At 38.7% G+C, this 23,592-nt stretch overlaps 1 long non-coding RNA gene across 1 annotated transcript; it reads right to left on the bottom strand.

Moving 5' to 3' along the window:
- Positions 1–467: 467 nt before the first annotated feature.
- Positions 468–21,851, bottom strand: LOC138921951 (uncharacterized). The gene is made up of 4 exons (XR_011434996.1): positions 21,736–21,851; positions 13,018–13,230; positions 11,749–11,839; positions 468–1,587 (listed from the first exon to the last, which is right to left on the bottom strand). It is a non-coding gene; the product is annotated as an uncharacterized lncRNA (long non-coding RNA).
- Between the last annotated feature and the right edge of the window lie 1,741 nt (positions 21,852–23,592).

Here is a 23,592-nt window from a genome sequence, read left to right as displayed (position 1 = left end):
CTTGAATCATTGTCAGTTGTGAGTTTGTATCCAAATGAAGGATGTGTTTGAAACTATGTGATTTTCCTAATGCTTTTGGATTTCTTTCTTTGTCAAACTTGGATTTTATTTTTCACCCTGAACTTAAAACAGATCAAACTCAAATCGAACCAAATAAAGTGCATGCTAAAAGATCTTCATTACACAGTCTGGCTTCTGCCCCCTACCAGCACACACATACACACACACAAACTATAACAGGATGCAGAAAAACAATTATATTTCTTAAAGAAAGGAATAAGATGTATAAGTGGTTTTACTGTATTCATCAAAAAATATAGTTAATCAAATTTGGATATAAGATATACTCAAGATTAGTAATGTATATACAGTATTTCTCTCCCCGTGGTAAACTTAGCTAAATGATTCATACTTTCTTGAAACTACCCAAACACATGAAATTGAGGCCAATCATAAAAATGAGACTGTTTATTTATTCAGCAAAGATTTATTGATCATCCACTGTTGGGGATTGACAGGACCTACAAATTGACATCAGCTTTTTCTTACCTGAATTTGGAAACAATTGAGAGATGGATAGAGAAGTCAAGCAAAAGGGAATAAAAATATACAATTTGTGCCTGATAAAAGTTAGATTGAAAGGCAGAAAAATGGGTTTCCTCCTAGTCAACCTCCCAAACCAGACCTCCACCTCCAGCCTCCCGAGGAGGGGTGTGGCCCTGTGGAACCATGGTGGGGAGGGCATGCCAGAATATGTGCTCTCTGGGGGGTTGCTGCCTCTAATAACAGATGGGAATGGAAGAAGGGAGAACACTACCCAGACCCACTTCTTTATCCCAACCCACCAAGTACGCATATCACTCCTCTTCTCTGTGTCGCAGAGAACCTGTGGTGGGTGGTTCATCAGGTGTGGATATGACTGCTACTACGAGGGCAGAGACACTGAGGTGTCAGACAGAAGGCGAGAGATGTAGACCATCGGTCTGGTTTCAGTCTCACTGGGATGTACATAGCCTACTATCAATGCACCCAAATTTCACCGGGAGTGATACCCAACATGAGTTTAACTGGGGCACGAAGGGTCTGCCACAATGTGTGCCGTGTATGGTACACTGAATGAGATGGACGAGTCCACACGTGAAAGAAATAGTATCACTCCCTTGTCTTTAGTATCCTGAGTGACATACACAAGAATCTTGTCATCATACTCAAACTCTGATGGTGTGCTCTTTCTCTCAGGGTGCAGCATTTGAGACATCCATCTTGTACAATTTTCAAATTAATGGAAGTGCCAAGCCAGTCATGACCCTCTTCCCTGCCAACATTTCGCCACCTTTCCAATTCTTCGGAGCCCCATGCTCCTGGAACCAAAGGCTGCCTTCAGGGGAGTCAACCTGTTGAATCTTTTGTCCCAGTAGCTGCTGTCATTGCCTCTTGCTACAGAAATGCTTAGGCCTAAAAATCTATCTAGGATGGAGGTGCTTCTCTTTATTCCCACATCATTCACTGGTGCAGAGCTGGATTTACTGTGAGGCTGATAAATCTGAGGTTCTGCCGTCACTTCCTTAGTGGAGGGAATGAGGTACTCTGTGCGTAAAATTTAAGGGAGTGCCAAAAAAGTAAATAATCAGGATAAATAATATTTTAATGCATTATTTTTTTAAAAAACTAAATTAATGCAAAAAAATCCCACAATGAACAAAATATAAAAATTTTAAATGAGGACAGGATTGGACCTTGGACTTGAGTGGCTTACCCTAAGCCTGGCCCCAGGCTCTAATAATTTGGTTCAGTTTACACGGCCATTTGTTATTGCAACATTTGCAAAAGTAAGATACTTTTCCTGCAATTAGCTATGATCTCTATGTGTCTTTACTCCCAACTTCTCTCCCATACTATCCTTGATATCAGATAGGGTTGGATTCTCCAAGTGCATTTTGGGATCATGTTAAGAGATGGATGAGTTGGGGTAACATTTAGTTTCAGCTTAGTGGAATTTTTTATGATATCAGCAATTTTTCTATAGTTAAGTTACTGCTAGCCAATACTATTAGTTTCCTATTACTGCTGTAACAAATTATCACAAATGGTGACATAAAGCAGCACAAATTTATTATCTGACAGTTCTGGATGTCAGAAGTCCAAAATGGTTTGGCAGGGCTGCATCCCTTCTGGAGGCTCTAGGGAAGAATCCATCTCCTTGCCTTTTCCAGCTTCTAGAAGCTGCCCACATTCCTCGTCTAGTGACCCCACATCATTCCAATACCACTTCCAGCCTCACATCTCCTGCTCTGACTCTGACCCTCCGTGTCCCTCTTATAAGTACCCTTGTGATGACACTGGGCCCACATGGATAATCCAGGATCATCTCCCCATCTCAAGGTCCTTAACTTAATCACATCTGCAAAGTCCCTTTTGCCATTTGGATAACATACTCACAGGCTCTGGGCATTAGGACAGGGACATCTTTGGAGGCCATTATTCTCCCTACTGTAACATCTTTGTATAGGAATGGCTTCCAGGAAATCTCTCGCCACCTACTGTGCTGATTCTCTTGGGGACATGACACAAAGGTGCCAGATCAGCAGCCCTGTCTCTACAGGAAAATATTCTATGGGTCCCTGCACTGAAGGTACGTCTAAAGTGCAGGAGGAACAGGTTTTAAATGGACAGAAGTTCATCTGTGGAAATGTCTTTCAATCTTACAGCACATACACAAAAGACACTTGCTAGACATTTTCCTAAATTTGACACAATCCTAGAAATTTAAATCATATCCCACTGGGTTCTGACACCTAGGCCATTTTATGAGCTTCAATAATATTCAGGTCCAAAGCCAACTTAGCCCACATCTTGCTAGGAGACTCTTAATAGCCTGAAGACATGAATCCAAGAGATCAGCCCTCCACACCTTCCTCAGGGGACTGCAGTTAAGAATAACTTTAAATGCAATAGAATTTGCTCCCCTCATTTCTTTTCCTTCTGGCCAATATCAGCTTGATAGTAACAGTTTTTAAAGCTCAAACTTCACATACTTATGCTCCCCCACATGCACGGAACTTAGGTACAATTTAAAGTCCTGGCATGAAACCATGAAACCCTGGCTATAAAACACCATATATTTTTTTAAAAAGGCAAATGATTGCCAATGCCTGCCCCCTGATATCTGAAAATGCTGAATACGAAAATTAAAACAATATATTTTCCTTGAATCAAGACCTTTCCTCATATATGATGTCTTAGAAGTCTTCAAGCTGCCCAGTAGCTGTGAAGGTCTTTGTACATCCAGGGCCTGTGTGATTCAAGGTCAAGCCACCTCTACCTGCACCCTAAGGCCCACATCTTCGCTGAGTCCCACACAAGTGTGCTTAGCTGGTGTCCTCCTGGAGGCTGACTTTTGCCTAAGATAACCTATCATTACGAAAACATTTTCTTCTCTCTTGTCAATATGGCCAAAACGAGAGTGACACACCAAAGGGAAAATTTCAATTCTAGAAACCCATTTGGTAATCCTAAAGCCAGAAGCCTTGAGCCCAACTCCTACTTGAAGCTTCAATATCTTCTGTTGATGAGTTCCCCACATCATTTCTATTTCTCAGGGTTCCCCAATAAAGAACCAGAGTTTAGTATTAGAGCTTTCTCAGCTCATTTCACTTTTTTTTTTTTTTTTTGCAAAGTAGTAAGGCAGGTAGATGGCTAAATATCACCTTTATCATTGGTCAAAGCTAGATTAGAAGACATGTGTTTGATGTTTATCAACAATGGGCTAAAGCCGAATCCCAGATTTCATTTCCCCTCTCAATGAAGGACAGTGCTAAAGGATCCCAGATCCCCCTCCCATAACGTATGGGGATTGAGGTCACAGAGGACCAGACCGGGACACATGCTCTCACTGAGCGGGCTGCCTCCCAGAAGGCAAGTGAAGGAGGGAAGAAGCAGAGTTATGTACCGCGAACTCCTCGTCCCAAAGTCACATAGGCATATGAGGACGAGGGAGTGAGGGGCAGAGAGACCAGGAGTTTTGTGCTAATTATTCCTTGTGAAAATGCAAAGAGAATAGAAAGGAAACTTCATTCTCCCATCAACACCTCCTTTGTGCCTGAAAGTATTCTAGGTAGTCACAAATGGATTATATTTTTTACTGTTTACACATGTAAGTTATTAACATCCATCTCAAAATGTCAAGATAGGATGGAAAATTTCCAAAATCAAAAAGCACAGTTAAAAATAGGCTTATGCTCCCATTATTATAAAATTGTGTCCAAAACAAACTAAATAACCCATAAATTCACATCACAGAGTCAATTTGGAACATATAAGAAAGAATAATAGCCATTCTGGCTGGACAGTTGCCATAATGACCTTTGAAATAAATATTATGGTCAATTCTTAAGAACTTTAGACATAGAAAAGAGAAAAAAATCAGCCCAATATTAGAATTTAAAAAGAAGAAAAGCAAGACTCTTTCTTATAGTATAAATAAATTATTCCCTTTGGAAAACTGAAGAGATGCATTTTTCATTTAGAAAATATTTGTCTGTTTTTGGATAATGCCAGTTACCACAAAGTAATATGATGATGATAAATTTCTTTTATGACTCATCTTTAAAATTATTTGAAATTCACATTGGAAATCATATGTTTGTGATTACTTTCTATTTCAATAACCAGAAGTAAAAAATCTTCTGCAGCACCTCAATAGGAAAGATGTAACAAATCTGAAACTCATGCAGGGCACTCATTTGTAGAGGAATTCTCCATTTTCCCCAAAGTAATCCAAGAATCTGAGTACAGTTCAGTGGTAACAGGCTATTTCCACATGGAAATTTTATGGATATGCTCCCCAATACCAAATAAATTGTGCCTACGCCTTTATACATCAACTAAACCATTCCTCAGAGCAAGACCTGTACACTCTGGCCATCATTTTACAACTTCTACAATTTGGGTAGCACTATTGCTGACGATTTTCAACTAACTCTTATACTTTCCATCCCATCTCTGCTCTACTAATGGCCTCTGATTCTTTGGCTAAAAGTACTGGCTTGTTTCAACAAACTTTCAGCTTCCCTGGCAGGATATTTCAAAGATAAACAATCCAGCTACTTGCTGTAAAGGTCAACAGCATTTGATGGGATCAGCAAGATTTTCCCAACTTTTTCCAAGAACTAGTCCAGTATTATACAATAACTTTCTTTAAAATACTTAGATTTCATAGTATTTATTAGGCATATAGCAAGGTACTCTATTAGAATTTAGTAAAACTATCACATATGGAAATTGATACAACAAGTACGGTGCTAGGCAACAACAACAAAAGTGGCATTGGCTTATTATTTTGATAGTAGGCAGCAAGGAATTTCATAGTTTAGGATAGAAAGTTGATGACCCTGGACAAACCTTGAAAATATTTGGTAAATTTGTCACATGAGAAATTGAAAGATGGAGTCGGTAATTTTTGCAGGATGTGAATGGAAAAAGCCCGAAGGTTCTTGTGTTCACTGTCCCTAACTGCTTTTACTAAGGCATTACAAAAAAGGAGATTAACTTAGGCAATAATTGGCCAATTTGCAAGCAGAGATGTAAGAAAATAGGGAGGTCAGAAATTGAGGTCATTAAGAAAAAGAAAACTGTTTCTGTCCTCCACCAACAGGAGTTACAAATGGTGTTCAAAGCCTTTCTCAAAGGCCATATTAAGCCATCTCAGGCAAATAAAGAGACTAAGCCCGAGGCAATGATCTGATTCACAATGTCACCTAATATATTAGATGACCTCAAGGTAGACAGAATTAAGATGAGAAAATCTTGATTAAACTAAGTGTGAGGCAGACTTGAGATCTTTTTCCAGAAAACAATTTGGGGAATGACACATGAACCTACTGGGTAGTAAATAAATTGGAAGTGTACTAAGTTTTTGAGGAATTTGTATTTTTAATGAAACTACAAGCCTGTCCTACAAAAATATACCTACAAAAACTCTCATCTGAATATCAGAAAGAAAAGTTTTTAAGGATCTACAGTAACCCAAGTAAGGTGTAATGCCCAACATCCATTTTATACACAGCCAAGGAGAATAATGAACAGGGATATGCCCCCCAGAGAGCAACGCAGCCAAGCCACTGCCAGAAGCATGGCTATCGAGTAAGATTTCATGACTGCTATGTATCTGTTACTTATATCTGCTTCTTATTCTTCCCTTTGCAGAATGGAAGATATCCATCCATATGTACCCTGTTACTACCACACTGACATTTTATATGTAAGAGGGCAGGGAACTTGACTTTGAATTTTTAAATTAAAAAGTGTGTGATGAGGAGCCTTGTATGGATCTGAAGAAAAGAACTATACTTCCCTCAAGACTCTGTATTTTGAGCTGGATGCTCTCTCTGTATGAGACTTTGGGTTGTCTCCCCTGAGAATGGAGTCCAGGTGTTTCTATGGAAAGTAAGCAATAAGCATATATTTAGGTGCATAGAAGACTGGACTTTGGCTGACTTCTGGATGTTTCCCTAATTTTTTCCTTCTTTTGTTCTATGGTTAAGGTCACTGTACACTTTATTCCTAGTGTCTAGGTCCAGGTGTTCTCTGTACCGAGTTCTCAGAATTGGGATGTGAACAGAATTATTGCATGAAACTTCTGGGCCCATATGGGTGCTTGCGTTGGACTCTCTCCCTTTTCTTTCTTACTGGCTAAAATTTGTGATACCCAGAATAGCACTGGGAGCCATGTGATGAAGCTGAGAGTCTCCTGCTTTACTGGGGGTCTTGGATGAAACTTAGAGCCAAATCTGCCTTCAGACTCCGGACCCATGAGAGAGAAACACATGTCTATCTTTTTGATTCACTGTGATACGCTATCTCTTTGTCATAGCTACTTAGCGTTTACCCCAGTATAGTAATAGTGAGGAAAGATCGTAAAAGAGCTAACAGTCCAGAAACTAGAAAATTTGGCCTTTGCAAAGATATCTTATTAATTTCTCCCTGGTTCTTTTCTCCTCTATCCATTACTATCAGTGAAAAGAGCCCCAGATGGCTCCAGCCATTCTTGCCATCACTTCAAAAGTATCACTGAGATAAGACTTCTGCAACCTGAGTAAAATATGGATCTCTCTCAAGAAACAGTAAATTCACTCTGTTCCTGTGATTCTATCCCATTTTAAGAGACAGCCAGTTAAGAAGATGAAGCCTTGAGCTTTCTATAAACATTTGCTTCAACTGCCTCAAAAATTTTAGCTGAGGAAGAGAAGTTTTGTCTTCTTTCTAAGTTGGATCTCAACACTTTTAGTCAACTAATCAATTTGACTATCTTTATTAAATACTTATTGCATTGAAGTTCTTGGGCCAGGCAATTGGAACAATAACAACTGTATTGAAAAGATTCCTTGTGCCAGGCCCTCCAAATATATTTATAAAATCAGAAGTGTACTAGTCATGGCACTTGTCAGTTCCTGCCAGGCAAGCCAGAGCATGTTTGACAGAGGAAGCATCTTGTGAATCTGAAGTGACTCTGAAGGCTACACAGAAAAGGAGCAACTTTGAGGGATAAAAAGAGTTTTTATAATATGGGAGGACTGTTGGTTTTCCACATAGGGAAAATGGAGAAAGGAAAGACATCCATTTATTCCTTAATTCACTTCCATCTATTTATCAATTACCAATCATGTGCTAGGAACTGTGTTGGGAGTTGGACATACAGAGAGCTTGCCTTCTAGAGGGAAAAAGAAAAAAAATATTAGCAGACAAAATAATTATGTCCCAGGAAAGGCCAAGGAGTTACAAATGGCAATGCCGTGAGGAGAAACAAAATGAGTTAATTTAAATAGAGCCCACAAGTTCTCCAAAGAAAGGACAATTCATACATGAACTGAAGGATAAGGGGACAGTATTCATATAGCCATCTGCAGGGGTTGTGGGAAGCCTTTTCAGGTGGCAGAAATGCTACCTGCAAAGAGTGTTAAGAAGTGAAAGACTATGTTTGTTTAGATACAAAAGAAGAGCGTGGTGTTGGTGGGTGGAGAACAAGAGAGAAGTTGGCATGAGATGAGACTGAAAAGGAAGGAAGGGGCTTGAGGCAGAGCGTTGAGATAACACTAAAGAATCAGGAGGCAATGAATTTTCCTGAGGTGATAGCTTTGGATATGGGAAAGCTGAAGTATAAAAATCACATAGGTGGATTCTTGTGGTAGGTAACAGAAATTCTCATTGTGGCTCCATTTTATAGAGTCTTGAAGGCTAAGGAATTTAAATATTATCTGTTACAATATGGGACCACTGGAAGTTTTGAGCAGAGTATACCTAGTACAACCAACCCATTAGTAGCTCACTGGTGGGGGTTTGGGATGGAATAGGATATGGACTAGGATGCTCTTGCCAAAGCCCAACAAAAAGATTAGGATATGGGTAATGAAAAGGAACAGAGTGATCAAAACAAGATAAACTGAGCAGGAAGACTCTTTGGGACTTGGTGAATAACTGGCTAAGAGAGCTTAAAGAGAAAAAAGGTCAGAAATAATTCCAAAATTTTCTATGTGAATCATTGGGGAATAAACGTTGACTTTCATAGTATTCAGAAAGAAATCAGCTTATAGCAGGGAAAAAAATCATAATGAAGGTGACTTTTCTTCTTTCATCTTAATTAAGGTTTATTGAAGTAAACACAGCTTAAGCAAGACCCATCATGAGGATTCAGTACCTGGCCCTTGTCAGTGTGTACAATCACCTTGGCATTGTTTCAAGGTGATGAGAAAAGAAGAGGGATGGGCCAGTTACTTGAATGATGTGTTTATCCTGGTGAATGACCTCACCACATGCTCTTTGAGTGAACTCTAGTAGTCTACAGAGAAAAGCATGCATCTACGGTGGGGGAGACAAATCCAATTGTATCCTTTCTTCTAGAAAATGGAAATCATCATTGCCAGCATGGCCGTCATTATTATCATTTGTGATAAAGGGTCAGCGGACATGAGTGTCCAGAATATCCTGGAAGGGATGTCCGCTGGAAGAATTCACTGCTCTCTGTCAGCACTACATCCCTTGGCAGTACATCACATTAGGCTTCTCTAACAAGCCCAGGCTCAGCACAAGGGAGCCCACCCATCTTCGGCAGCTGGAGTAGACAGTTTGCCTGCTACTGATAGTCAATTGCCAAGCCCAGCTGAAGGCTGATACAACAAAGGCATGTGGCAATTTACCCCATGGATGTGAAATCTGACCTTTTGATAGCCCACCCTGACTGGTGGCTAAGTTTCAGCAGCCACACCTCTCATGCTAAATTAAACAGCAAGGGAGGGACGCCTTGACTACTGTCTCCCCACAAATCACTGGGCAAATAAAATACATGCGCCTGTCACAAGAGCAAGCCTCTGTCTCAGGCAGTCACAACTTTCTGTGAGTGTCTGACAAAAGGCAAGGGAGAAGAGCCAGGTGAAAATTCTTTCCAGGCTACTGTAGACATTCCCACACTTGCATACTGCATAGACGGCCTCCAAAAGGAAGGTGAAGCTAAATGAAATAAGCCAGTCACCAAAGGCTGAATATTGTCTGACTGTACTCACATGAGATACCTGGGGTGGTCAAATTTGCAGAGACAGAAAGAGGAATGGTGGTTACCGGAGGCTCAAGGGACGAGAGAGTGGGGAGTTGTTGTTTAATGGGGACAGAGTTGCAGTTTTGCAAGATGAAAAAGTTCTGGAGGTGGATGAGGTGATGGTTGCACACAATGTAAATGTACTTAATGCCACTGAAAGTACATTTAGAAATGGTTAAAATGGCAAATTTTATGCTAGGTATATGTTACCTCAGTTAAAAATTTTTTCTAAGTAAAAGCAAAACAAAACAAAACAATGACCAAGATGTCTTCAGTGGGTGAAGGGATAAATAAACTGTGGTACAGGAGACGATGGACTATTACTCAGCACTAAAAAGAAATGAGCCATCAAGCCATGAAAAGACACAGAGGAGGCTTAAGTGGATATTACTAAGTGCAAGAAGCCAATGTGAAAAGGCTACGTACTGTATGATTCCAACTATAGCATTCTGTAAAAGGCAAAACTATAGAAACAGTAAAAATACCAGTAGTTGCCAGGGGATTGTGGAGGAGGAGAGGGAGGAATAGGAGAAGCACAGAGGAATTTTAAGGCAGGGAAACTACTTTGTATGATTCTACAATAATAGAAACATGTCATTATACATTGCTCAAATCCACAGAATGTACAACACCAAGAGTGAACTGTAATGTAAACTATTGACTTTGGGTGATTCTGGCATGCCAATGTAGGTTCATCAATTGTAACATGTCTCACTCTGGTAGGGATGTTGATATTGGGGGATGCTGTGTATGTGTGGAGGCAGTGGGTATATGGGAAATCTCTGTACCTTCTCCTCAATTTTTCTGTGAACCTAAAACTGCTCTAAAAAAATAGTCTTAACAAAATAATAACGATGAAAAAAAAATAAAGTTCTCCTTGATTTCCAGCATTGACTTAATTTATCATCTTCATCAAGATATCATCAACATCATCTTTATGTTATGTAAAAATATGCAAACATAAACTGATTATAAACTCCTTCATCTTTAGCATTATACAACAATAAAACAAACCAAATTTACAAATCAAAAGCAACAAAACCAATAAAATCCAAATTACTGTTAATTTAATGTGATAGAAGCTGCTGCATTGCTGAAACTAATTGGTTGCTTAGAACATAACGGTGGAACAGGCAGCCATGTGCAAGTATGTTGCATTTGGCATACCCAACTGCAGAGTGACACACTCAACTGCAATGCCCCCATACTCACCACACGTGCATGCTTCTCTCTTTTTGGAAGAACAAAGTTCACCCACACAACCTATGTTGAGGTCATTTGGTATTCACTGGGATAAACACATCATTTATATACCTAGCCCATCTCTCTTCTTTTCTCATTACTTGACATAAGCAAAGGGTACTACTTGGTGTCAAGGCAACTGTAAACACAGACAAAGGTATTGAGACTTCATAATGAGTCTTACATAAAATTACCCATCTTGAGGATGCAGGACATACTTCATTAATCTTTAGACTATCATCAAAACGAAGACAAAAAGATAATAAGAAACAACATGGCTGAAAATCAGCCAAATACCAAAAACTTGTCCGTAGACCCTCAAACTGGTTTCAGTGACAGTTGGAACAATAGTGAACTATTTTCATATTTTTTCCAGGAATATGTTCAGGTGGGTTCAGAGGCAAAGAAATGGAAATAGTAGTTGACACAAGATTTAAATTCAGTTCTGTTATTTAATCACAGTATGATTGTGAGAAAAAAATTTAATTTCTCTAGCATGTTTTCCTCTCTTGAAAAAAAGGATCAGGTTGTGTCTCAGATCCATTGTATCTTTAAAACTCTATTTTTAATACAATAGTTTTTTGGCTGGCACATCTTCATACTAAGTATAATAAAATTTTAATTGCAGTGAAATGATTTTTTAAAAACAGCTTTAGCATTATACACTAGAGCACTGTTAGCATCTAAAATCAAATCATTGTGAAAGGGACACTGATACATATTGTGTAAAAATGGTTTAAGTTTAGTTTTCTCACAGCCAACCATGAATATACTTTTTGAACTTTCTTTAGCAGAACTCAAAACAAAGTTACAGTACCACCATTAGTAAAGTCTTCACCTTAATAAATCAGCTGTACTTCTCTTATACATTTCCTGTGTGTGTTAAAGTTCCTAGAAAAATGATATAAATCGATACATACCAGGCATCTGCAAACATTTTCAGCAAATGGTGATATAGTAAATATGTTTGTCTTTGCAGGCCACATGGGCAGCTATTCAACTCTGCCATTGCTGCAAAAAGCAGGTATAGACAATATGTAAATGACTGAGCTTGGAGGTGTTCCAATAAAACTTTATTTAAAAAAATGAGCAGTGGACTGAATTTGGCAAACGACTGCCATTTGCTGACCCCTGGAATATATGAAGGACCCAATATGATAATGTGAATGTAAGAAAGTGAAAAATGATTTTGATACTCCTGTAGTTGTTTAGATGTTGAAACATTGTCACTTCAAAGCTTAAAGCATCAGACTTTAAAAGGAAATTATACACGCTTTCCTAAGTGTTTTAACGTATAGTATAGCGTGTGAAAATTAACTCGATACAATGCAAATATATGCTTATTTTTCTCATTTGGATTATGCCTATATTTTGCATGGTGAAAGCATACAAAAAAATGTAAGTTAATTTTCTTTCAACATCTCCGTTGAAGTCAAGTTGAAGAGAAATTCAAAGAATAATTTGGTGTCAATGAACAGTTAAACTTTCAGAGTATTTTCTTTTCTGTAACAAGCAATCTTGGAGGATAAAGATATGATAGCATTTTTTGCAAGGCAAATTTAGTATTTCTTTAGAATTTTAATAGTATTTCTGATTGATTCTTCTTTATAGTTTCAATCTCTTTTGTGAAGTAACTCCAGAACTCATTGACTTGTTTCTCTATATTTCCCTTTACCTCATTGAGTTTTTTGATGATAGCTACTCTGAATTCATTGTCACTTAGTTTACCTACTTCCAAGTCTTCAGGACATAATTCTGTGTTTTCATTGTTTTCCTTTTGGTCTGGAGCTTTTATAAATTGCTGGATGGTAGAGGAGTGGTTTTGGTGCATAATGCTATTATTCAGTTGCAGTTACAGCCTGTCGCTACTAGATGGGAGTCAAGAGCAGTGTGTTCTGAGCCCTCTTCTTTCAGCTATGATGGCGGCACACAGCATGGGTTGGGGGAGAAGGGGCACTTTCTCTCGCGTGCAGACCTGGATTCCGATCAGCTCTCGCTCTCTGGTTTACTGGGGCCCTAGCTTGATGGGGTCCCCCCACACGAAAGCTTTCCCCCGTTAGAGGATTTGTGCTGCACGGGTCTGTGGGAGTCCTGGACGATCCCATGGGTGCACGGCCCCTCCCCTGTGCCTTCCCTCACCCACAGCAGTGATCCCAGTCTCTAGGGGAGGGAGCGAAGTTCTCTCTTACCATGTTCCAGCTCCTCCAAGGACGGCTCCAGCCTCTCCATCCTCTGTCATTTGGCTGCTGTGGGTCTCTGACGATTTCTGTTATTAGGATTTTTTTTTTGGTTGGAAGGCAGTTACTCCTTTTGGTTGTAATTTGGAGGGGAGAAAGTCCCAGGTGAGCTCACTCCATCATGTCACTGACGTCACTCCTCAAATAAGCAATCTTAAACTACACCTAACAGAATTAGAAAAAGACAAACAAACAAAGCCCAAGTCAGCATAAGGAGGGAAATAATAAAAATTAAAGCAGAAATAAATGAAATTGAAACAAACAAACAAAAATGGTAGAAAGGATGAATGAAACGAAGAGCTCATTCTTTGAAAAGATAAACAAAATTGACAAGCTTTAGCCAGACTCACTAAGAACAAATGAGAGAAGGCTCAAATAAATAAAATTAGAAATGCAAGAGGAGAAATTACAACAGATACCACAGAATACAAAGGATTATAAGAGAATACAATGAAAAACTATATGCCAACAAATTGGACAATCTAGGAGAAATGGATAAATTCTTAGACTCATACAATCTCCCAAAACTGAATCAAGAAGAAATAGAGAATATGAATAGACCAATCACAAGCAAAGAGTTTGAAATAGTAATCAAAAACCTCCCAAAAAATAAAAGTCCAGGACCAGATGGCTTCTCTGGAGAATTCTACCAAACATTCAAAGAAGATTTAATACCTATCCTTCTCAAACTATTCCAAAAAATTGAAAAGACGGAACAGTTTCTAACTCATTCTACGAGGCCGACAACACCCTGATCCAAAAGGCAGACAAGAACAACACAAAGAAGGAAAATTACAGGCCAATATATCTGATGAACATAGATGCAAAAGTCCTGAACAAAATATTGGCAAACTGAATACAGCACTACATTAAAAAGATCATACACCATGATCAAGTGGGATTTATACCAAGGACACCACATTAACAAAATGAGGAATAAAAACCACATGATCATCTCAATAGACACAGAGAAAGCATTTGACAAGACCCAACAGCCACTTATGATAAAACTCTCAATAAAATGGGTATAGAAGGAAAGTACCTCAACATGATAAAGGCCATATATGACAAACCCACAGCCAACATCATACTCAATGGGCAAAAACTGAAAGCCAGCCCTCTGAGAGCAGGAAGAAGACAAGGGTGCTCACTCTCACCACTCTTATTCAACATAGTACTGGAGGTTTTGGCCAGAGCAATTAGGCAAGAAAAAGAAATAAAAGAAATTGAAATAGGAAATGAAGAAATGAAATTCTTGCTGTTTGCAGGTGACATGATTTTATATATAGAAAACCCTAAAGAATCCATTGGAAAACTATTAGAAGTACTGAAAAATTACAGCAAAGTTGCAGGGTACAAAATAAACCTACAAAAATCCATTGCATTTCTATACTCTAATAATGAACTAATAGAAAGAGAACTCAAGAATACAATCCCATTTACAATCACAACAAAAAGAATAAAATATCTAGGAATAAATTTAAACAAGGATGTGAGAGACCTATACAATGAAAAGTATAAGACATTATTGGAAGAAATCGGTGATGACATAAGGAAATAGAAAGAGATTCCACGCACATGCATTGGAAGAATAAATATAGTTAAAATGTCCATGCTGCCTAAAGCAATCAACAGATTCAATGCAATCCCCAGATTCAATGCAATCCCAATCAGAATCCCAATGACATTCTTCACGGAAATAGAACAAAGAATCCTAAAATTCATATGAGGCAACAAAAGACCCTGAATAGCCAAAGAAATCCTGAGAAAACAGAACAAAGTTGGAGGCATCATAACCCCTGACTTCAAAAATATACTACAAATCTATAGTAATCAAAATGGCCTGGTAGTGGTACAAAAACAGACACACAGATCAGTGGAACAGAGTAGAAAGCCAAGATATAAAACCACACATCTACGGACAGCTAATCTTCAACAAAGGTGCTAAGAACTTACAATGGAGAAAGGAAAATCTCTTCAATAAATGATATATAAAGAACTCACACAACTCAGCAACAAAAAATCAAACAACTCAATCAAAAAATGGGCAGGAGACATGAACAGACATTTCTCCAAAGAAGATATACAGATGGTCAATAGGTACATGAAAAGATGTTCATTATCGCTGATCATCAGGGAAATGCAAATCAAAACTACACTAAGATATCACCTTACACCCGTTAGAATGACAAAAGCATCTAAAACTAACAGTAGCAAATGTTGGAGAGGTTGTGGAGAAAAAGGAACCCTCATACACTGCTGGTGGGAATGCAAACTGGTGCAGCCACTATGGAAAACAGTGTGGAGATTCCTCAAAAAATTAAAAATAGAACTACCATACAATCCAGCTATCCCACTACTGGGTATCTATCCAAAGAGCTTGAAGTCAGCAATTCCAAAAGTCCCGTGCATCCCAATGTTCATTGCAGCATTATTTACAATAGCCAAGACATGGAAGCAACGTAAGTGCCCATCAACAGATGAATGGATAAAGAAGATGTGGTATATATATACAATGGAATACTACTCAGCCGTAAAAAAAGAAGAAAATCGTCCCATTTGCAACAACATGGATGGACCTTGAGGGAATTATGTTAAGTGAAATAAGCCAGATAGAGAAGGATAATCTCTGTATGACTCCACTCATATGAGGAATTTAAAAATGTAGACAAAGAGAACAGATTAGTGGCTACCAGGGGAAAGGTGGGGTGGGGGGTGGGCACAAAGGGTGAAGGGGTGCACCTACAACACGACTGACAAACAATAATGTACAACTGAAATTTCACATGAATGTAACCTATCATTAACTCAATAAAAATTAAATTAAAAAAAATGATTGCCTATTTGAGATTTCTCTTGTTTGTTAAGGTGGGCCTGTATTGTTATGAATTTCCCTCTTAGGACCAATTTTGCTGCATCACACATGAGTTGGTATGGTGCATTTTCATTTTCATTTGTCTCCAAATATTTTTTTATTTTTACTTTAATTTCTTCAATAATCCATTGATTGTTCAATAACATATTGTTTAATCTCCACATACTAGTCTCTTTCCCAGCTTTTTTCTTTTAGTTGATTTTTACTTTCATAGCATTATGGTCAGAAAAGATGCTTGATATGATTTCAATCTTCTTAAATTCATTGAGGCTTGTCTTATTTTCCAACATATGGTCTATCCCTGAGAATGTTTCATGTGCACTTGAGAAGAATGTGTATTCTGCTGTTTTTGGATGGAGTGTTCTGTATACATCTATTAAGTCCATCTGGTCTAGTTTTCACTTAAATCCACTATTTCCTTGTTGAGGTTCTGTCTGGATGATCTACCCATTGATGTAAGTGTGGTGTTAAGGTCCCCTACTATTATTGTGGTGGTGTTCATATCTCCTTTTAGGTTTGTTAAAATTTGCTTTATGTACTTGGGTGCTCCTGTGTTAGGTGCATATATATTTATAAGTGTTATGTCCTCTTGGTGGAGTCTCCCTTTTATCATTACATACTGCCCCTCTTTGTCTCTCATTGCCTTTTTTTTTTAAAGATTTTATTTTTCCTTTTTCTCCCCAAAGCCCCCTGGTACATAGCTGTATATTTTTTAGATGTGGGTCCTTCTAGTTGTAGCATGTGGGATGCCACCTCAGCGTGGCTTGATGAGTGGTGCCATGTCTGTGCCCAGGATCCGAACTGGTGAAATCCTGGGCCACCACAGCAGAGCATGTGAACTTAACCACTCTGCCATGGGGCCGGCCCCTCTTATTGCCTTTTTCATCTTAGGTCTACTCTGTCTAAGTATGGCAACTCCTGCTTTCTTTTGTTTGCCATTAGCTTGGAGTATCTTTTTCCATCCCTTCACTCTGAGCCTGTGTTTGTCTTTAAAGCTGTGTTTCCTGGAGGCAGTGTATTTTTGGGTCTTGTTCTTTAATCCATCTCGCCACTCTGTGTCTTTTGACTGGAGAATTCCACATGTTTATAGTTGGAGTCATAATTGAGACATGAGGGCTTAGTGCTGCCATTTTATCACTCATTTTCCAGTTTTTCTGCATTTCCCTTGTTTCTCGTCCCATGTATTTTGGACTACCAATTCAGTTTGGTAGTTCTCTATGACGGTTTTCTTAGTTTTCTCTTTATTTATCATTTGTGTCTCTGTTCTGATTATTTGTTTAGTGGTTACCATGAGGTTTGTATTAAAAAATCTCATAGATGAGATAGTCCATTTTCTGATAGCCTCTTATTTCCTTAGACTAAGCCAATTCCATCCCTTTCCTCTCCTCCTTCAAAGTTATTATTGTCACAACTTATTCCATCTTGTATTGTGAGATTGTAGTTAAAATGATGAGATTATATTTACTTCTGATGTTTTCCTTCCCTTTATCTTTAATGTTATAATTAAGTGTTTGCTAACCTGTTCTGATAGAGAGCTGCAATTTTCTGATTTTTTCTACCTGTTTATCTCCTTGCTCAAGGTTTTGTAAAGGCTTTCTCTTTTTTTCAGGTATGAGGGCCTTCTTGAGCACTTGTTGTGGGGGGGGGGGGGGGGTCTTGTGGTGAGGAACTCCCTTAGCTCTTATTTTTCTGGGAAAGTTTTAATTTCTCCATCATATCTGAAGGATACTTTTGCTGGATAGAGTATTCTTGGCTGAAAGTTTTTGTCTTTCAGAATTTTGAATATATCATTCCACTGTCTCCTAGTCTGTAAGGTTTCTGCTGAGAAATCCACTGAAAGCCTGATAGGGGTTCCTTTGTAAGTTATTTTCTTCTGCCTTGCTGCCCTTAATAATTTTTCTTTGTCATCAACTTTTGCCAGCTTTATTACTATATGCCTTGGAGAAGGTCTTTTTACATTGATATAATTAGGAGTTATATTGGCTTATTTCACTTGTATTTCCAGCTCCTTCCCCAGGTTTGGGAAGGTCTCCACTTTATTATTTCTTTGAACTAGGTTTCTGCTCCATTCTCCTTCTTTTCTCCCTCTTGAATACCTATAATCCTTATGCTGCATTTTCCAATTGAGTCAGATAGTTCTCGGAGAATTTCTTCATTTCTTTTTAGTCTTGGTTCTCTGTCCTCCTCCATCTGAAATATTTCTATATTTCTGTCCTCCAGACTGCTAATTCTCTCTTACATAATATTAGGTGTGTTATTCAGGAAATCCAGATTTTTTTTTTATCTCATCTGTTGTGTTTTTCATCTACAACATTTCTGATTGCTTTTTGTTTATAGTTTCAATCTCCTTTGTGAAGAAGTTTCTCATCTCATTGAACTGTCTATCTGTATTTTCTTGGAACTTGAGTTTTTTAAATTATAGCTATTTTCAATTCTCTGTCATTTAGATTATAAATTTCTTTGCCTTCATGATTGATTTCTAGGTGCTTGTCATTTTCCTTCTGGTCTGGAGTATTAATATGGTTTTTTGATACTGTTATATGGCGTGGATTTGTGCTTCTGCATAGTGATAGTATCTGGTCACAGATTCCACCTGCTGCCACTGGGTGGGGGTCAAGAGCTGTGTATTCTGAGCCCGCTGTGACCCTGGCTCGCTCACTCCCAGCTGTTGCTTCTGTATCATATGTGCGGGTGCTGTGGCTGACCTGCTGAGGTGGAGCACTGGGTGGGGGAAGGGGTGCTTTCTTTCACCTGCTTGATCCCAGGGGCATTCTCACTCTGCCCTTGCTATCTGCTCTCCTGGTGTGCTGGCGTGATGAAGACATTCCCACAGTAGCTTAGTCACCTCTGTGTGGGGCTTTCCGACGGGCTGTGAGGGAACTTGGAGAGTGAAGTTGTTCCCTCAGAGGGCCTCCCCTCCCCCTCACCTCTCAGAGCCATGGGTGGTCCTGTGCCCTGGGTTGCTGCCATTGGGGGAAGGAAAGGAGATCCCCTTACCTCCTTCAACTTCCTCTAGGGGGTTCAGCACCTCTTCCTCCAGACATTTGGCTGTGTGGTTCTCTCAGACATCTTTTGTGTTGTGTGAATGTCCTCTGTTGGTATACGAATGTCCCTTCCATTGCATCTTAGGGGGGAGAGTCCAAGGGAAGAGCTCACTCTGCCATGATACTGACGTCACACTCAATGAGTAATTTTTGACATCATTTATTATGACTTTTCCACGTGTGCACTTAAAATTATGATCTTTATTTTGCAGCAGGCCCACAAAATATAGACATAACTATAAAATATTTTTAACTTATTTTTTCAGCTTTTATTTTCAAAATGCATTGCATATGCTATATCATTTCATCCTTCTACCATCCCAGCAGTGAAAGATATGTCAAGTGAAGTCCATTTTTTAAGGTGGGGAAATTCACTCATCAAGAGTTGCTGATCTGACTTGATCAACACTTCACAGAAGGGTCACTGTTGTCTCTGTTTGTTATCTGTCTTCATTTTGATTAGGTAAACTTCTTGATCCAAAAATCACATTAAAGATAATATTTCTCAAATAAAAATTCAAAATACACAGTTTAATAAAATAAATATTAAATCAAGACTCTACAATTATATATACCTAGTATTTCAAGAGAAAAATTAAAACATTTAATTTGCATATTCAGACAAATGTTAACACTGACCTGTTTACTTGGAAGATTTTGTTGTATATATCTATACACCTAACATTATATATTCACTGCACTCAAAAACTAGGGGTGAGTTGGCTGTATTCATATAACTGCAGATGCAGTCAACCTCTGTGTGTGTGTGTGTGTGTGTGTGTGTTATTTTTCCATTGAGGAAATTCAGACATTTTGACAAAGTAGTGTTCTTTATACAATAGTATTACTGAGTTTGACCACAGCAAATCCCCTGCCCAAGAACTCTTCTGAAGCATTTTTTTGTCCTACTGAATCTTTTACATAGTTACTATTTCAGCACAGGCAAAAAAGATGCTGATATTAAAAAAAATAATAATAAAACTAACAGCTGTAGAAATAATGAATAAGGCTTCTTGGCTACTGATCACAGTACCAACCCCATAGTAGTGCTCATGGTAACTGCAAGATGATTTTTGTGGAAAAGATCTACCTCAAGGCACTGCCTGATGCAAAGATGGGAGACGAAATGCAATGCAAATCATTTGAATAGTCACCTGGCCTGACCATGTTGGAATACAAACTTGACATGACTAATGGCAGTGTAATTTAAATGTTCTTAAAAGTAACATAAGCTTTTTGGGTGGGAGGGACATTAATTTAGTAAATGCAATAAAAACTCCCAAGGAGAGTATCATATCCGAAGTGGTTTAAAATATAATAATAATTTTCACTTAGGCATCATTTGCTCAAAATAATGTTCAAATTTAGAACTCATGGTTTGCCTAATGGAACTGGATGAAATGAACTCTTCCTATACCATTAGCACAGTCACATATGGATTTAGTAGTTTTTTATTTGCTATCCTGGGAATTTTTCTAGGATTTATAACGTAATTTATATGTATACTGAGTTCCAAACAATGAGTTACAAATGGACTGTTGGAATTTTCCATACGCAATAAACACATTCTCATGACAACATACAATGCTGCCTAATATTTGGGGTGCCTTTTATTGTCCTATGAAATTTTACCTTCAGTAATAATATAACTTGCATAGCCATGTGGTATTAAGATTAGGAGTATGATTCTCTTGGATGAAACCCTTGTGAAACTGGGAAAGTTTGCCTAACGTGTTTGAATCTTAAGGAGTTATTTACAGGAAATAAGAAAAGTCACTTACTAGGTTCTTCCACATATGTGACAGGAATATTGTAGAACTGGAAAATGACAAAGACATGCACTATCTTTAAGGGGCCAAAAGGACCTATTTAAGTGAAAGCGTAGGTCAAAATGTACTTTGAAATCCCGCTCCTTTCCGGGTATTGAATCTCTGGGTATTGAAATAGAGATGATTACGTTATATCTCAGCACTCAGCCAGGTGTGCTGTGATTATCGATGGTGGGATAGGTGATATCAGATCGGCAGATGACTGGAAACTAAACCTGCCCATTTGGAGAAGGTGAGCTGCTCAAATCCCCAGACACTTAGAAGCTCAATCCAACAAAGAGAAAATGGATCCATGGATAAGACACAGCCAGCCAGGTGCACAAAAAAAGTCAACAGAAGGTATGTAGAAGGACAGTGGAACAGCATCAGGGTTAAAGCATAGGCTTGGAATGGGTCAATCATGAGGACACATTTAGACTCTGCCACTTAATAGCTATGCAATCTATGCCAGGTTTTTAAACTTTTGACTCTGAGTTTCTTCTTACTTAAAATGAGAATAATACTTTAAATCTGATAAAGTTGCTGAAGAGGCTAAGGAAACAAGATGCGATAAGTGTCTGATGTACCACAGGGACTCATATTGTTGCATCAAGTAATTTTACTTGATGGAGATGCACCCAGTCTCATGGATCAATATACCAGTGCAAACCAGAGGAGGAGGAGATGTACCAAGACAGGGGACAGGAAAGAGGCATCACACAACTCTGTAAGCAGACAGCAATGCCTCAAAGCATTAGACTTGGAATCCCCACAGGCACCAGCACCATTACCAAGGGTTCCCTCTAAGATTATTCCAAGGAAACAAATTCAAAACCAAAGGTCTGCAAGCTATGCAAATGCACCTTTCAGAGGCGCCCACTGCTCTTTCCTTTCCAACCACTCCCAAGCCCTACTACGGATACAGACATTGAAAGATGCTTACTAGGTTGCTCACTCTCAAGGCAAGTTCTGGGAGATTTCCACGTTCTGGGAGTTTAGGGTTCCAGGCAGGTTAGCATGGTCATAGATCATGGGATCTTGTCTCCAGAACCAGAAAAGGCAGGTGGCATGTCACAAGAGAGGGACAAAATGGAATCTGGTTATTATATCACTCACATAAAACCAGGGTTAGACTAGTAGATAGGGATTTGATGCTAGGTACCACAATGGTTCTACAGATAGGAGATTAAACTTAACACACAGGATTAACTGGCCCAACCAAGGGAAACAGAATGACATAGAGACCAGGAAATTAGCTCCACCAACTAGCTAGATACCCAAGTGTACAGAGCACATTACCAATTATGTGGAAATGAACCTACTAGGTCCTGTCTATGTACCAAATGTTTAATGCCTTTCAATATCATTAACATATTTGGCTCAATTTTATTTCTCCAAACTACTACAGGGTATAAAAATAGCTTCTGTTCTTTTTCAACAGCTGTTTTGGCACCTGAAATTACATGGTGAAGGTAAATTTCTGTTAACTAAGAGCGAGAAGCTTCAAAACTTTGGTGTTCCAAATACTAATTTAAATGCCTACTGGATAAATGTTTGCTGAGTTTTAACTATCTGACCCCCTACTGCTACTTATGTGACTGCCCCCTTTTCTCTTTCCTTTATTCACAGCAGTCTCCCAACTCCTAACTGTGGCTGGTTTGAAATCTAAGCCATGTGTCTAAAGGATGCACACCCTTTGGGTCATTCAGGATGGTGGTAATTGGATGGAGGCTTCCATGTGGATTCATTACTTAATTCTTAGCTAGCAGTTGCTTTTCTCCCAAAACTTTCTCTCACACTCACAAGAAATTCAAACTGTATGGTCATATCAAAAAACTGGTGTGGACCCAGCTCTTTTCAGATAACCTGCTGCCATATTTTCAGGTCTGCCTATACTGTTCTTGCTCCATTTGAGAAGTAGTAGGATTTATCTCCCTTCTATAAGGTGAGCATAAACCAGACCATGACACTTTCAGAGACTTAATTCTTTTTGCCTTTTCCATAAAGGTGGAAGAGAGTTTTCTTATTTAAATCAAAGCAGCTGCAGCAATTAGGCATGAGAAAATCTCATCCACATACTGTTTTGTCTAATGACTTCCCAAATGGTGCAGCATTCGTGAGTTTTAATTACCACACCACCCACAGTCACCCCACATTGATCTATGTTGTCCATTGGTGATCATCTATCTTTTTTGCTCAAAGTAGTGAACATAGGAACAGGAGGACCGGTGCCCAGGTTTTTATTTTTAAAGTATGATATATCGAGAAGAACGATGACTGCAGTAAGTAGCCACAACATGGGCAGTGCACTGTTTTATTTTCTTTTGTTAGTGGATCACGTTAATGCTGCTCCTCTCTATACATGGTACATGGGGAAAGCATTAATCAACTTCAGGGCAGTTCACAACAACCAGCAACAGAAAAGAAATGTAAAGCCAACTCTTTTATAAATATTTATCTGCATACCTACACATGCCTATATCTACAGAATTCCACATTGCTGCATATAAAGTGTTTCACTGAGTTAACTAGTTATCTTCTCATCAATCATGACTCAGCAGCATGAAAAGGTTTCCATTTTTTAATTACCCATGTTCTGAGTGTCTGTATTATCCAGAAGATTGGCTAATGGCTGAAACTGCTGTATCAACTTGGTGGAGGTTTAGCAATCAAGGAGAAGAAGCCATGAGAAGTCCAGGAGGGTGAATTTACACCAATGCAATGGAGGCCTAAATAAATAAATGATGGATTAAGTCCTCTATTCACAAGCAATACTTGAGTACTCCTGACAATCTCCTAT

Source organism: Equus caballus, chromosome X, assembly GCF_041296265.1.
Source record: "Equus caballus isolate H_3958 breed thoroughbred chromosome X, TB-T2T, whole genome shotgun sequence".
In the NCBI taxonomy this organism is placed as follows: Eukaryota; Metazoa; Chordata; class Mammalia; order Perissodactyla; family Equidae; genus Equus; species Equus caballus.
Note: the sequence above shows the minus strand (reverse complement) of the source record. Positions and strands in the feature narration are given on the sequence as shown.